This window comes from Heterodontus francisci, chromosome 3 (assembly GCF_036365525.1).
Source record: "Heterodontus francisci isolate sHetFra1 chromosome 3, sHetFra1.hap1, whole genome shotgun sequence".
NCBI lineage: Eukaryota > Metazoa > Chordata > Chondrichthyes > Heterodontiformes > Heterodontidae > Heterodontus > Heterodontus francisci.
The window spans coordinates 193,543,734-193,560,627 of NC_090373.1; the positions used below are offsets into that span (position 1 = coordinate 193,543,734).

The following is a 16,894-nucleotide window of genomic DNA, read 5'->3' on the forward strand; positions in this document are numbered from 1 at the left end:
CTACTCAGTCATTTTCTGAATCATACATCCCTACATTCAAGTCCATATCATTGATAGATACCACAAAAAGCAAGGGACATAGTGTTGAACTCTGCAGAACCCCACTGGAAACAACCTTTCAGTCACAAAAACACCCATCAAACGTTACCCTTTGCTTCCTATCTCTGAGTCAGTTTTGAATCCAACTTGCCACTTTGCTTTGGATCCCATGGTCTTTTACTTTTATGACCAGACTGCCATGTGGCTCATCAAAAGCCTTACTAAATCCATGTAGACTACATCAAATGCACTGCCCTCATTGACCCTCCTTGCTACCTGTTCAAAAAATTCAATCATGTTAGTCAGACAAGACCTACCCTTAACAAATCCATGCTGACTGTCTTTGATTAATCTGTGTCTTTCTAAATGATGATTTATCCTGTTCCTCAGAATTTATTCAATAATTTTCCTACCAAGGAGGTTAGGCTGACTGGCCTACAATTACTCAGTCTATCCATTTCTCCCTTTTTAAACAATGGTACAACGTTAGCTGTCCTCCTGTCCTCCAGCACCATACCTGTAGCAAGAGAGAATTGGAAAACGATGCTCAGAGCCGCCGCTATTTCTTCTCTTGCTTCCCTTAACAGCTTAGATACATTCTGTCCGCACCTGGAGATTTATGCACTTTCAAAGATGTCAAACCTCTTAATACTTCCTTTCTCATGATGTTAATTTCATCTAATATTTCTCACTCCTCCTCCCTGATTGCAATCTCTTACTGTAACTTTTGGTGGAAATTCAAGAGAAATGGTGTAAAACATCTAGTTGAAGCTATGGGTGGTAACTTCAACTTCAACTTGGATAATGTGACAACTTACAGTTACTGCTTGGGAGACCAGTCCCACTGCTGAGATTTTGAGTTTATGTCCAGAAGAGGGCACCAAACACGCACCAAATTAGCAAATCCACCGTCTGATCGTTCCAGTGTGGATTTCCCATTTGCTGTCTGATTTATTCTGTGGCTTCTCACGCTGTGGATCCTGGGGTAAACATAGACATCTACAGCACTGAATGAAGCCATTTGGCCATCATTTCTGTGACAGTCGAAAAAGAGCTATTCAACCTAATCCCACTTTCCAGCTGTTATATATTGTTATTCTATCTGTAAAGTGCTAGGAACTAATTAGCTAGGAACTAGTTGTTATGTGCAAGTGTTCCAGCGGGGCCACATTCACGGCTGCACTGGAGAGAGAGTCATGTGGCCAGTCCTACAGCAGGCAGCATGGTGGCTGAACAAATAAATGAAAAGCTCAAGGGTGGTAAGGATAATCCAGGAAATGATAGGCCGGTGAGCCTTACGTCAGTGGTAGGGAAACTATTGGAGAGGATTCTTCGAGACAGGATTTACTCCCATTTGGAAACAAACAAACTTATTAGTGAGAGACAGCATGGTTTTGTGAAGGGGAGGTCGTGTCTTACTAATTTGATTGAGTTTTTTGAGGAAGTGAGGAAGATGATTGATGAGGGAAGGGCGGTGGATGTTGTCTATATGGACTTTAGTAAAGCCTTTGACAAGGTCCCGCATGGCAGACTGGTGCAAAAGGTGAAGTCACACGGGATCAGAGGTGAGCTGGCAAGATGGATACAGAACTGGCTCAGTCACAGAAGACAGAGGGTAACAGTGGATGGGTGTTTTTCTGAATGGAGGGATGTGACTAGTGGTGTTCGGCAGGGATCAGTGCTGGGACCTTTGCTCTTTGTAGTATATATAAATGATTTGGAGGAAAATGTCGCTGGTCTGATTAGTAAGTTTGCGGACGACACAAAGGTAGGTGGAGTTGCGGATAATGATGAGGATTGTCAGAGGATACAGCAGGATATAGATCGGTTGGAGACTTGGGCGGAGAAATGGCAGATGGAGTTTAATCCGGACAAATGTGAGGTAATGCATTTTGGAAGGTCTAATGCAGGTGGGAAGTATACAGTAAATGGCAGAACCCTTAGGAGTATTGACAGGCAGAGAGATCTGGGCGTACAGGTCCACAGGTCACTGAAAGTGGCAACGCAGGTGGATAAGGTAGTCAAGAAGGCATACGGCATGCTTGCCTTCATCGGTCGGGGCATAGAGTATAAAAATTGGCAAGTCATGTTGCAGCTGTACAGAACCTTAGTTAGGCCACACTTAGAATATTGTGTGCAATTCTAGTCGCCACACTACCAGAAGGACGTGGAGGCTTTGGAGAGGGTACAGAGGAGGTTTACCAGGACGTTGCCTGGTCTGGAGGGCATTAGCTATGAGGAGAGGTTGGAAAAACTCGGATTTTTTTCACTGGAACGACGGAGGTGGAGGGGCGACATGAAAGAGGTTTACAAAGTTATGAGCGGCATGGACAGAGTGGATAGTCAGAAGCTTTTTCCCAGGGTGGAAGAGTCAGTTACTAGGGGACATAGGTTTAAGGTGCGAGGGGCAAAGTTTAGAGGGGATGTGCGAGGCAAGGTTTTTACACAGAGGGTGGTGAGTGCCTGGAACTTGCTGCCAGGGGCGGTGGTGGAAGCAGATACGATCGCGACGTTTAAGAGACATCTTGACAAATATATGAATAAGAAGGGAATAGAGGGATATGGGCCCCAGAAGTGCAGAAGGTGTTAGTTTCGGCAGGCATCAAGATCGGCGCAGGCTTGGAGGGCCGAATGGCCTGTTCCTGTGCTGTACTGTTCTTTCTTCTTTGTTCTTTCCAAGTGTTATTATTTCCAACAGCTGGGAATCAGAAAACAACAAGAAGACGTAACACCAGCTCTTAATCCATAGCTCTGGAGGTTACAGCATGTCGTACATATCCAAGTATTTTTTGAATGTGGGTTTTTACCTCCTCCACCCTGACAGACAGTGAGTTCCAGACCCCCTCACCATCCTCTGGGTGAAAACATTTCTCCTCATTTCCCACTAATCCTTCATTCAACCAATTACTTTAAATCTATGCCCCCGGTTATTGCCCTCTTTGCTAAGGGAAATCGCTACTTGTTATCCACTCTATCTAGACCTCTCATAATTTTATACAGCTCACTTAAATTTTCCCTCAGCCTCCTCAGTTCCACAGAAAACCCCAACCTATCCAAACTTTCCTCAAAGCTAAAGTCCTGGCAACATTCTTCTCGTAAAGTTGAGACATGGGAGTTCTTCAACTCTGCATTGAAAAAAAGGAGCACTATCTGCTTAAATAGTGCATGGGGCACTGAGACAGCACAGTGTACCTGAGCACTGTGATGGTGTGAGGGGCTTCAGTTACATGGAGAGAATAGATAAACTGGGATTGTTTAGAAGGTTAAAGGGAGGTTTAATAGAGATGTTCAAAATCGTGAATGGTTTTGGCAGAGTAAAAGCAGAGAAACTGTTTCCAGTGGCAGAAGGTGTTGGTAACCAGAGGCCACAGATTTAAGGTAATTGGCAAAAGAACCAGAGGCAACAGGAGATTTTATTTTACACAGCGTGTTGTTGTGATCTGGAATGTACTGTCTGAAAAGGAAGTGGAAGCAGATTCAACAGTAATTTTCAGAAGGGAATTGGTTAAATAATTGAACGGAAAAAGAATTACAGGGCTGTGGGAAAAGAGCAGTGGTGTGGGACTAATTGGATTGCTCTTTCAAAAGGCCGGCATAGGTGCGATGGGCTGAATGGCCTGCTTTTGTACTTTATGATTATACATAGCTCCTAACACAAACTCAGCAGGTCTGACAGCATCTGTGGATTCAATGAATGGCCTGACACTGAGAAGTTCCGAGGAACAAAGGGACCTCGGCGTGTTTGTCCATAGATCTCTGAAGGCAGAAGGGCAGGTTAATAGGGTGGTGAAAAAGGCAGATGGGACACTTGCCTTTATCAATCGAGGCATAGATTACAAAAGCAGAGAGGTCATGTTGGAGTTGTACGGAACTTTGGTAAGGCCACAGCTGGAGTACTGTGTGCAATTCTGGTCGCCACGTTATAGGAAGGATGTGATTGCATTGGAGGGGGAGCAGAGGCGATTCACCAGGATGTTGCCTGGGATGGAACATTTAAGCTATGAAGAGAGGTTGGATAGGCTTGGGTTGTTTTCGCTGGAGCAGAGAAGACTGAGGGGTGACCTGATCGAGGTGTACAAGGTTATGAGGGGCATGGGCAGGGTGGATAGGGAGCAGCTGTTCCCCTTAGTTGAAGGGTCAGTTACGAGGGGTCACAAGTTTAGGGTGAGGGGCGGGAGGTTTAAGGGGGATTTGTGGAAGAACTTTTGTACCCAGAGGGTGGTGACGGTCTGGAATGCCCTGCCTGGGAGGGTGGCAGAGGCGGGTTGCCTCACATCCTTTAAAAAGTACCTGGATGAGCACTTGACATGTCATAACATTCAAGGCCATGGGCCAAGTGCTGGCAAATGGGATTAGGTAGACAGGTCAGGTGTTTTAATGCATCGGTGCAGACTGGATGGGCCGAAGGGCCTCTTCTGCACTGTATTATTCTGTGAAGCTGAGGTACTCACACAAGCTAAGATCCTCACACAAGCTGAGATACTCACACAAGCCTACTGCACCTGGTATTCCCAGGCAGTCTCCCATCCAAATACTAACCAGGCCTGAGTCTGCTTAGTTTCTGAAATCAGATGAGATCGGGCATTTTCAGACTAGTATGGCCGTAGGCAGCAGCTACCAGGGGCAGTCACTTGGCTGGGAGTGTACTACAGGCCGCCAAACAGTCAGGGCGAGATAGAGGAGCAGATATGTCGGGAAATCTCAGAGAGGTGTAAAAATAATAGGGTGAGTGACTGCCCTTGATATGAAGGCAGCATTTGACTGAATATGGCATCAGCGCACAGACTGCAGGGGCCAGCGAGAAAAAGCTTGCCCATTGCTTGTGTGCCTGAGTGGATGTGAAGGGCTGTTATGTCAGCAGCCTCTGCTGGCAGCAAAAGCCTACTGCACCTGGTATTCCCAGGCAGTCTCCCATCCAAGTACTAACCAGGCCTGATTCTGCTTAGTTTCCGAGATCAGACGAGATCGGGCGTGTTCAGACTAGTATGGCCGTAGGCAGCAGCTTCCTGCCTTTTTCTTTACTTCAAGGCATGCGGTGCCGTCACTTCTTTTTGCCAGTCTCTGTATTTTTTTTTTGACAAATCTTGCCCACCTTGCTCTCTTCCTTCCCCGCCTGGCACATCTGAAAACTACAAGCCCTACTCACGCTTCACCAGCCTCCACCCTGCACTCTCCAACAATTCAACATTCCTCCCTTCCACGCTGCTGCCAGCAAACCCTGCACAAGCGGCAGCCACACATTCAAAACCCTCTCTTTTCTCATTCTCTTTCAACACAGCCACCGGCAGCACACCAGCAACTTGCTTTCATACAGCGCCTTCAACTTAGCAACCCTTCCCTCCGCGCCATACGGGATACAAAGACAAATACCAATTCAAGGCGGCCAACCGGAGCCAAGGCACACAGCAGCCATCCACCAATTCAACTGCGCAACCACTCCAGACCACCAGAACACTTGACAAGTCACTTCTCTGTAAACAACACCCACAGTCACAAAACACCTGCTGTTTACTTAGCTGAAGACATGTGACTACCAGTAATTCTTTTTAAACAAAGTTCTTCCAGTCATCTTTTAAAAAAAACCAAGTCCAGCATCCATGGAATCACTTCAGTCCTCCAAAGGAATCCATCTCTAGAATCTTCAACCACGAGTCCTCAAAAAAAATTAAAAAATAGAAGCACTTTCATAACTGCCCGGGTCTGGTTAGTCAGTGACTTTACCTAACAGAAACAGCTTCTGAATTCAGTCTTCACTGTCATCTGCTTGATGGCACGCCACTCCTGCCTAATCTGCCTTGTCTGCCTGCTCTGCTTGAGCTGGGAAGGATTCTGTCTCCTTTAATCTGGTTCTAACCAGTGTCAGTTTCCCTGGAAACCTGAAGTTGTTTTTCCAGCTTCTGATGCTGTTTCAATTCTAGTTTTTGTTTCAATTCTAGTTTTCCTCTCAGGGTAGAAAAAAAACAAGCTTTGCAGCAAAAAGATTCCATCACACTGGTCCATTGATATATTCCTGCAATCATAGAATAGAATCATAGAATGGCCTTTCACCCCATCATGTCGGTGCCACTATCTGCAAGAGCAATTCACCTAGCCCCACTCTCCTGCTTTTTCCCCATAGCCTCAGATAATTCTCCAGTTCTCTTTTGAAGGCCTCCATTACACTCCATTGCCTCCACTACAGTCTTATCAGTGCATTCCGGATCCTAACCACTCGCTGTGTAAAAATGTTTTTCCTCTTGTCACTCTTGCTTCTTTTGTCAATGACCTTAAATCAGTGCCCTCTGGCTCTGGATCCTTCCACCAATGGCAACAGTTTCTTCCCGTCTCCTCTGTCCAGACACCTCATGATTTTGAATACCTCTATCAAATCTCCTCTTAATCATCTCCAAGGAGAACAGACCCAGTTTTGCCAACCTATCCACGTAACTGAAGTTACCCCAAAGCTGTAAATCCCCATCCCACACACTCTCCTTCCTCCCCATGCTGAAATTTAAACCCATCGCACCATCTCTACCATTTCTTTCCTCCATTCACAGTTTTTTCCTCCCGCTATTGCGACTGGGTTCAGTTCTCCAGCCCCTGTGCACAGAGTGAGAATCAAATCAATGAGTCGATAATTTTCTTTCCTGGTCACTGGGACACTGAAGCTCCACCTATTCTCTGTGCCGTCACCAAGATGACCAAGCATGCACTCTCCTCCCTGCTCAACCAAGATGGCAGCCATTAAACTGGGCCTGTTCCCAGGAAAAAGCTCCGGAGCTGCAAATGCGGGACCTGGAAGTTATTGGGGGCTTGCAGCCTACATCAGATGTTACTGAAGCCTCCCCCCCCACTTGCTGGCTCCATTCCTCCCCTGCGCTCTCCCGACTCTCATCCACTGCAAAAGCCGACAGCTTTCTTCTTTATTATCAACTACTCAGTCATTTTCTGAATCATACATCCCTACATTCAAGTCCATATCATTGATAGATACCACAAAAAGCAAGGGACATAGTGTTGAACTCTGCAGAACCCCACTGGAAACAACCTTTCAGTCACAAAAACACCCATCAAACGTTACCCTTTGCTTCCTATCTCTGAGTCAGTTTTGAATCCAACTTGCCACTTTGCTTTGGATCCCATGGTCTTTTACTTTTATGACCAGTCTGCCATGTGGCTCATCAAAAGCCTTACTAAATCCATGTAGACTACATCAAATGCACTGCCCTCATTGACCCTCCTTGCTACCTGTTCAAAAAATTCAATCATGTTAGTCAGACAAGACCTACCCTTAACAAATCCATGCTGACTGTCTTTGATTAATCTGTGTCTTTCTAAATGATGATTTATCCTGTTCCTCAGAATTTATTCAATAATTTTCCTACCAAGGAGGTTAGGCTGACTGGCCTACAATTACTCAGTCTATCCATTTCTCCCTTTTTAAACAATGGTACAACGTTAGCTGTCCTCCTGTCCTCCAGCACCATACCTGTAGCAAGAGAGAATTGGAAAACGATGCTCAGAGCCGCCGCTATTTCTTCTCTTGCTTCCCTTAACAGCTTAGATACATTCTGTCCGCACCTGGAAATTTATGCACTTTCAAAGATGTCAAACCTCTTAATACTTCCTTTCTCATGATGTTAATTTCATCTAATATTTCTCACTCCTCCTCCCTGATTGCAATCTCTTACTGTAACTTTTGGTGGAAATTCAAGAGAAATGGTGTAAAACATCTAGTTGAAGCTATGGGTGGTAACTTCAACTTGGATAATGTGACAACTTACAGTTACTGCTTGGGAGACCAGTCCCACTGCTGAGATTTTGAGTTTATGTCCAGAAGAGGGCACCAAACACGCACCAAATTAGCAAATCCACCGTCTGATCGTTCCAGTGTGGATTTCCCATTTGCTGTCTGATTTATTCTGTGGCTTCTCACGCTGTGGATCCTGGGGTAAACATAGACATCTACAGCACTGAATGAAGCCATTTGGCCATCATTTCTGTGACAGTCGAAAAAGAGCTATTCAACCTAATCCCACTTTCCAGCTGTTATATATTGTTATTCTATCTGTAAAGTGCTAGGAGAGAGATCGACTATTGACATGCTGTTCTCCCTTCGTCAGATACAGGAGAAATGCCGTGAACAACAGATGCCCCTCTACATTGCTTTCATTGATCTCACCAAAGCCTTTGACCTCGTCAGCAGACGTGGTCTCTTCAGACTACTAGAAAAGATCGGATGTCCACCAAAGCTACTAAGTATCATCACCTCATTCCATGACAATATGAAAGGCACAATTCAACATGGTGGCTCCTCATCAGAGCCCTTTCCTATCCTGAGTGGTGTGAAACAGGGCTGTGTTCTCGCACCCACACTTTTTGGGATTTTCTTCTCCCTGCTGCTTTCACATGCGTTCAAATCCTCTGAAGAAGGAATTTTCCTCCACACAAGATCAGGGGGCAGGTTGTTCAACCTTGCCCGTCTAAGAGCGAAGTCCAAAGTACGGAAAGTCCTCATCAGAGAACTCCTCTTTGCTGACGATGCTGCTTTAACATCTCACACTGAAGAATGCCTGCAGAGTCTCATCGACAGGTTTGCGTCTGCCTGCAATGAATTTGGCCTAACCATCAGCCTCAAGAAAACGAACATCATGGGGCAGGATGTCAGAAATGCTCCATCCATCAATATTGGCGACCACGCTCTGGAAGTGGTTCAAGAGTTCACCTACCTAGGCTCAACTATCACCAGTAACCTGTCTCTAGATGCAGAAATCAACAAGCGCATGGGTAAGGCTTCCACTGCTATGTTCAGACTGGCCAAGAGAGTGTGGGAAAATGGCGCACTGACACGGAACACAAAAGTCCGAGTGTATCAGGCCTGTGTCCTCAGTACCTTGCTCTACGGCAGCGAGGCCTGGACAACGTATGCCAGCCAAGAGCGACGTCTCAATTCATTCCATCTTCGCTGCCTTCGGAGAATACTTGGCATCAGGTGGCAGGACTATATCTCCAACACAGAAGTCCTTGAAGCGGCCAACATCCCCAGCTTATACACACTACTGAGTCAGCGGCGCTTGAGATGGCTTGGCCATGTGAGCCGCATGGAAGATGGCAGGATCCCCAAAGACACATTGTACAGCGAGCTCGCCACTGGTATCAGACCCACCGGCCGTCCATGTCTCCGTTATAAAGACGTCTGCAAACGCGACATGAAATCGTGTGACATTGATCACAAGTCGTGGGAGTCAGTTGCCAGCATTCGCCAGAGCTGGCGGGCAGCCATAAAGACAGGGCTAAATTGTGGCGAGTCGAAGAGACTTAGTAGTTGGCAGGAAAAAAGACAGAGGCGCAAGGGGAGAGCCAACTGTGCAACAGCCCCAACAAACAAATTTCTCTGCAGCACCTGTGGAAGAGCCTGTCACTCCAGAATTGGCCTTTATAGCCACTCCAGGCGCTGCTTCACAAACCACTGACCACCTCCAGGCGCGTATCCATTGTCTCTCGAGATAAGGAGGCCCAAAAGAAAGAAAGAAAGTGCTAGGAACTAATTAGCTAGGAACTAGTTGTTATGTGCAAGTGTTCCAGCGGGGCCACATTCACGGCTGCACTGGAGAGAGAGTCATGTGGCCAGTCCTACAGCAGGCAGCATGGTGGCTGAACAAATAAATGAAAAGCTCAAGGGTGGTAAGGATAATCCAGGAAATGATAGGCCGGTGAGCCTTACGTCAGTGGTAGGGAAACTATTGGAGAGGATTCTTCGAGACAGGATTTACTCCCATTTGGAAACAAACAAACTTATTAGTGAGAGACAGCATGGTTTTGTGAAGGGGAGGTCGTGTCTTACTAATTTGATTGAGTTTTTTGAGGAAGTGAGGAAGATGATTGATGAGGGAAGGGCGGTGGATGTTGTCTATATGGACTTTAGTAAAGCCTTTGACAAGGTCCCGCATGGCAGACTGGTGCAAAAGGTGAAGTCACACGGGATCAGAGGTGAGCTGGCAAGATGGATACAGAACTGGCTCAGTCACAGAAGACAGAGGGTAACAGTGGATGGGTGTTTTTCTGAATGGAGGGATGTGACTAGTGGTGTTCGGCAGGGATCAGTGCTGGGACCTTTGCTCTTTGTAGTATATATAAATGATTTGGAGGAAAATGTCGCTGGTCTGATTAGTAAGTTTGCGGACGACACAAAGGTAGGTGGAGTTGCGGATAATGATGAGGATTGTCAGAGGATACAGCAGGATATAGATCGGTTGGAGACTTGGGCGGAGAAATGGCAGATGGAGTTTAATCCGGACAAATGTGAGGTAATGCATTTTGGAAGGTCTAATGCAGGTGGGAAGTATACAGTAAATGGCAGAACCCTTAGGAGTATTGACAGGCAGAGAGATCTGGGCGTACAGGTCCACAGGTCACTGAAAGTGGCAACGCAGGTGGATAAGGTAGTCAAGAAGGCATACGGCATGCTTGCCTTCATCGGTCGGGGCATAGAGTATAAAAATTGGCAAGTCATGTTGCAGCTGTACAGAACCTTAGTTAGGCCACACTTAGAATATTGTGTGCAATTCTAGTCGCCACACTACCAGAAGGACGTGGAGGCTTTGGAGAGGGTACAGAGGAGGTTTACCAGGACGTTGCCTGGTCTGGAGGGCATTAGCTATGAGGAGAGGTTGGAAAAACTCGGATTTTTTTCACTGGAACGACGGAGGTGGAGGGGCGACATGAAAGAGGTTTACAAAGTTATGAGCGGCATGGACAGAGTGGATAGTCAGAAGCTTTTTCCCAGGGTGGAAGAGTCAGTTACTAGGGGACATAGGTTTAAGGTGCGAGGGGCAAAGTTTAGAGGGGATGTGCGAGGCAAGGTTTTTACACAGAGGGTGGTGAGTGCCTGGAACTTGCTGCCAGGGGCGGTGGTGGAAGCAGATACGATCGCGACGTTTAAGAGACATCTTGACAAATATATGAATAAGAAGGGAATAGAGGGATATGGGCCCCAGAAGTGCAGAAGGTGTTAGTTTCGGCAGGCATCAAGATCGGCGCAGGCTTGGAGGGCCGAATGGCCTGTTCCTGTGCTGTACTGTTCTTTCTTCTTTGTTCTTTCCAAGTGTTATTATTTCCAACAGCTGGGAATCAGAAAACAACAAGAAGACGTAACACCAGCTCTTAATCCATAGCTCTGGAGGTTACAGCATGTCGTACATATCCAAGTATTTTTTGAATGTGGGTTTTTACCTCCTCCACCCTGACAGACAGTGAGTTCCAGACCCCCTCACCATCCTCTGGGTGAAAACATTTCTCCTCATTTCCCACTAATCCTTCATTCAACCAATTACTTTAAATCTATGCCCCCGGTTATTGCCCTCTTTGCTAAGGGAAATCGCTACTTGTTATCCACTCTATCTAGACCTCTCATAATTTTATACAGCTCACTTAAATTTTCCCTCAGCCTCCTCAGTTCCACAGAAAACCCCAACCTATCCAAACTTTCCTCAAAGCTAAAGTCCTGGCAACATTCTTCTCGTAAAGTTGAGACATGGGAGTTCTTCAACTCTGCATTGAAAAAAAGGAGCACTATCTGCTTAAATAGTGCATGGGGCACTGAGACAGCACAGTGTACCTGAGCACTGTGATGGTGTGAGGGGCTTCAGTTACATGGAGAGAATAGATAAACTGGGATTGTTTAGAAGGTTAAAGGGAGATTTAATAGAGATGTTCAAAATCGTGAATGGTTTTGGCAGAGTAAAAGCAGAGAAACTGTTTCCAGTGGCAGAAGGTGTTGGTAACCAGAGGCCACAGATTTAAGGTAATTGGCAAAAGAACCAGAGGCAACAGGAGATTTTATTTTACACAGCGTGTTGTTGTGATCTGGAATGTACTGTCTGAAAAGGAAGTGGAAGCAGATTCAACAGTAATTTTCAGAAGGGAATTGGTTAAATAATTGAACGGAAAAAGAATTACAGGGCTGTGGGAAAAGAGCAGTGGTGTGGGACTAATTGGATTGCTCTTTCAAAAGGCCGGCATAGGTGCGATGGGCTGAATGGCCTGCTTTTGTACTTTATGATTATACATAGCTCCTAACACAAACTCAGCAGGTCTGACAGCATCTGTGGATTCAATGAATGGCCTGACACTGAGAAGTTCCGAGGAACAAAGGGACCTCGGCGTGTTTGTCCATAGATCTCTGAAGGCAGAAGGGCAGGTTAATAGGGTGGTGAAAAAGGCAGATGGGACACTTGCCTTTATCAATCGAGGCATAGATTACAAAAGCAGAGAGGTCATGTTGGAGTTGTACGGAACTTTGGTAAGGCCACAGCTGGAGTACTGTGTGCAATTCTGGTCGCCACGTTATAGGAAGGATGTGATTGCATTGGAGGGGGAGCAGAGGCGATTCACCAGGATGTTGCCTGGGATGGAACATTTAAGCTATGAAGAGAGGTTGGATAGGCTTGGGTTGTTTTCGCTGGAGCAGAGAAGACTGAGGGGTGACCTGATCGAGGTGTACAAGGTTATGAGGGGCATGGGCAGGGTGGATAGGGAGCAGCTGTTCCCCTTAGTTGAAGGGTCAGTTACGAGGGGTCACAAGTTTAGGGTGAGGGGCGGGAGGTTTAAGGGGGATTTGTGGAAGAACTTTTGTACCCAGAGGGTGGTGACGGTCTGGAATGCCCTGCCTGGGAGGGTGGCAGAGGCGGGTTGCCTCACATCCTTTAAAAAGTACCTGGATGAGCACTTGACATGTCATAACATTCAAGGCCATGGGCCAAGTGCTGGCAAATGGGATTAGGTAGACAGGTCAGGTGTTTTAATGCATCGGTGCAGACTGGATGGGCCGAAGGGCCTCTTCTGCACTGTATTATTCTGTGAAGCTGAGGTACTCACACAAGCTAAGATCCTCACACAAGCTGAGATACTCACACAAGCCTACTGCACCTGGTATTCCCAGGCAGTCTCCCATCCAAATACTAACCAGGCCTGAGTCTGCTTAGTTTCTGAAATCAGATGAGATCGGGCATTTTCAGACTAGTATGGCCGTAGGCAGCAGCTACCAGGGGCAGTCACTTGGCTGGGAGTGTACTACAGGCCGCCAAACAGTCAGGGCGAGATAGAGGAGCAGATATGTCGGGAAATCTCAGAGAGGTGTAAAAATAATAGGGTGAGTGACTGCCCTTGATATGAAGGCAGCATTTGACTGAATATGGCATCAGCGCACAGACTGCAGGGGCCAGCGAGAAAAAGCTTGCCCATTGCTTGTGTGCCTGAGTGGATGTGAAGGGCTGTTATGTCAGCAGCCTCTGCTGGCAGCAAAAGCCTACTGCACCTGGTATTCCCAGGCAGTCTCCCATCCAAGTACTAACCAGGCCTGAGTCTGCTTAGCTTCCGAGATCAGACGAGATCGGGCATGTTCAGACTAGTATGGCCGTAGGCAGCAGCTGCCTGCCTTTTTCTTTACTTCAAGGCATGCGGTGCCGTCACTTCTTTTTGCCAGTCTCTGTATTTTTTTTTTGACAAATCTTGCCCACCTTGCTCTCTTCCTTCCCCGCCTGCCACATCTGAAAACTACAAGCCCTACTCACGCTTCACCAGCCTCCACCCTGCACTCTCCAACAATTCAACATTCCTCCCTTCCACGCTGCTGCCAGCAAACCCTGCACAAGCGGCAGCCACACATTCAAAACCCTCTCTTTTCTCATTCTCTTTCAACACAGCCACCGGCAGCACACCAGCAACTTGCTTTCATACAGCGCCTTCAACTTAGCAACCCTTCCCTCCGCGCCATACGGGATACAAAGACAAATACCAATTCAAGGCGGCCAACCGGAGCCAAGGCACACAGCAGCCATCCACCAATTCAACTGCGCAACCACTCCAGACCACCAGAACACTTGACAAGTCACTTCTCTGTAAACAACACCCACAGTCACAAAACACCTGCTGTTTACTTAGCTGAAGACATGTGACTACCAGTAATTCTTTTTAAACAAAGTTCTTCCAGTCATCTTTTAAAAAAAACCAAGTCCAGCATCTATGGAATCACTTCAGTCCTCCAAAGGAATCCATCTCTAGAATCTTCAACCACGAGTCCTCAAAAAAAATTAAAAAATAGAAGCACTTTCATAACTGCCCGGGTCTGGTTAGTCAGTGACTTTACCTAACAGAAACAGCTTCTGAATTCAGTCTTCACTGTCATCTGCTTGATGGCACGCCACTCCTGCCTAATCTGCCTTGTCTGCCTGCTCTGCTTGAGCTGGGAAGGATTCTGTCTCCTTTAATCTGGTTCTAACCAGTGTCAGTTTCCCTGGAAACCTGAAGTTGTTTTTCCAGCTTCTGATGCTGTTTCAATTCTAGTTTTTGTTTCAATTCTAGTTTTCCTCTCAGGGTAGAAAAAAAACAAGCTTTGCAGCAAAAAGATTCCATCACACTGGTCCATTGATATATTCCTGCAATCATAGAATAGAATCATAGAATGGCCTTTCACCCCATCATGTCGGTGCCACTATCTGCAAGAGCAATTCACCTAGCCCCACTCTCCTGCTTTTTCCCCATAGCCTCAGATAATTCTCCAGTTCTCTTTTGAAGGCCTCCATTACACTCCATTGCCTCCACTACAGTCTTATCAGTGCATTCCGGATCCTAACCACTCGCTGTGTAAAAATGTTTTTCCTCTTGTCACTCTTGCTTCTTTTGTCAATGACCTTAAATCAGTGCCCTCTGGCTCTGGATCCTTCCACCAATGGCAACAGTTTCTTCCCGTCTCCTCTGTCCAGACACCTCATGATTTTGAATACCTCTATCAAATCTCCTCTTAATCATCTCCAAGGAGAACAGACCCAGTTTTGCCAACCTATCCACGTAACTGAAGTTACCCCAAAGCTGTAAATCCCCATCCCACACACTCTCCTTCCTCCCCATGCTGAAATTTAAACCCATCGCACCATCTCTACCATTTCTTTCCTCCATTCACAGTTTTTTCCTCCCGCTATTGCGACTGGGTTCAGTTCTCCAGCCCCTGTGCACAGAGTGAGAATCAAATCAATGAGTCGATAATTTTCTTTCCTGGTCACTGGGACACTGAAGCTCCACCTATTCTCTGTGCCGTCACCAAGATGACCAAGCATGCACTCTCCTCCCTGCTCAACCAAGATGGCAGCCATTAAACTGGGCCTGTTCCCAGGAAAAAGCTCCGGAGCTGCAAATGCGGGACCTGGAAGTTATTGGGGGCTTGCAGCCTACATCAGATGTTACTGAAGCCTCCCCCCCCACTTGCTGGCTCCATTCCTCCCCTGCGCTCTCCCGACTCTCATCCACTGCAAAAGCCGACAGCTTTCTTCTTTATTATCAACTACTCAGTCATTTTCTGAATCATACATCCCTACATTCAAGTCCATATCATTGATAGATACCACAAAAAGCAAGGGACATAGTGTTGAACTCTGCAGAACCCCACTGGAAACAACCTTTCAGTCACAAAAACACCCATCAAACGTTACCCTTTGCTTCCTATCTCTGAGTCAGTTTTGAATCCAACTTGCCACTTTGCTTTGGATCCCATGGTCTTTTACTTTTATGACCAGACTGCCATGTGGCTCATCAAAAGCCTTACTAAATCCATGTAGACTACATCAAATGCACTGCCCTCATTGACCCTCCTTGCTACCTGTTCAAAAAATTCAATCATGTTAGTCAGACAAGACCTACCCTTAACAAATCCATGCTGACTGTCTTTGATTAATCTGTGTCTTTCTAAATGATGATTTATCCTGTTCCTCAGAATTTATTCAATAATTTTCCTACCAAGGAGGTTAGGCTGACTGGCCTACAATTACTCAGTCTATCCATTTCTCCCTTTTTAAACAATGGTACAACGTTAGCTGTCCTCCTGTCCTCCAGCACCATACCTGTAGCAAGAGAGAATTGGAAAACGATGCTCAGAGCCGCCGCTATTTCTTCTCTTGCTTCCCTTAACAGCTTAGATACATTCTGTCCGCACCTGGAGATTTATGCACTTTCAAAGATGTCAAACCTCTTAATACTTCCTTTCTCATGATGTTAATTTCATCTAATATTTCTCACTCCTCCTCCCTGATTGCAATCTCTTACTGTAACTTTTGGTGGAAATTCAAGAGAAATGGTGTAAAACATCTAGTTGAAGCTATGGGTGGTAACTTCAACTTCAACTTGGATAATGTGACAACTTACAGTTACTGCTTGGGAGACCAGTCCCACTGCTGAGATTTTGAGTTTATGTCCAGAAGAGGGCACCAAACACGCACCAAATTAGCAAATCCACCGTCTGATCGTTCCAGTGTGGATTTCCCATTTGCTGTCTGATTTATTCTGTGGCTTCTCACGCTGTGGATCCTGGGGTAAACATAGACATCTACAGCACTGAATGAAGCCATTTGGCCATCATTTCTGTGACAGTCGAAAAAGAGCTATTCAACCTAATCCCACTTTCCAGCTGTTATATATTGTTATTCTATCTGTAAAGTGCTAGGAACTAATTAGCTAGGAACTAGTTGTTATGTGCAAGTGTTCCAGCGGGGCCACATTCACGGCTGCACTGGAGAGAGAGTCATGTGGCCAGTCCTACAGCAGGCAGCATGGTGGCTGAACAAATAAATGAAAAGCTCAAGGGTGGTAAGGATAATCCAGGAAATTATAGGCCGGTGAGCCTTACGTCAGTGGTAGGGAAACTATTGGAGAGGATTCTTCGAGACAGGATTTACTCCCATTTGGAAACAAACAAACTTATTAGTGAGAGACAGCATGGTTTTGTGAAGGGGAGGTCGTGTCTTACTAATTTGATTGAGTTTTTTGAGGAAGTGAGGAAGATGATTGATGAGGGAAGGGCGGTGGATGTTGTCTATATGGACTTTAG

At 46.2% G+C, this 16,894-nt stretch overlaps 4 non-coding genes across 4 annotated transcripts; all 4 read right to left on the minus strand.

The window, feature by feature from the left end:
• Nucleotides 1-4,529: 4,529 nt before the first annotated feature.
• On the minus strand, nucleotides 4,530-4,648 carry LOC137367790 (5S ribosomal RNA). Its single transcript, XR_010974269.1, has one exon. It is a non-coding gene; the product is annotated as a 5S ribosomal RNA (ribosomal RNA).
• A 269-nt stretch (nucleotides 4,649-4,917) lies between these two features.
• On the minus strand, nucleotides 4,918-5,036 carry LOC137367760 (5S ribosomal RNA). The gene has a single exon (XR_010974241.1). It is a non-coding gene; the product is annotated as a 5S ribosomal RNA (ribosomal RNA).
• Nucleotides 5,037-12,933: 7,897 nt separating this feature from the next.
• Nucleotides 12,934-13,052, minus strand: LOC137367791 (5S ribosomal RNA). Its single transcript, XR_010974270.1, has one exon. It is a non-coding gene; the product is annotated as a 5S ribosomal RNA (ribosomal RNA).
• A 269-nt stretch (nucleotides 13,053-13,321) lies between these two features.
• LOC137367386 (5S ribosomal RNA) lies at nucleotides 13,322-13,440 on the minus strand. The gene has a single exon (XR_010973881.1). It is a non-coding gene; the product is annotated as a 5S ribosomal RNA (ribosomal RNA).
• Between the last annotated feature and the right edge of the window lie 3,454 nt (nucleotides 13,441-16,894).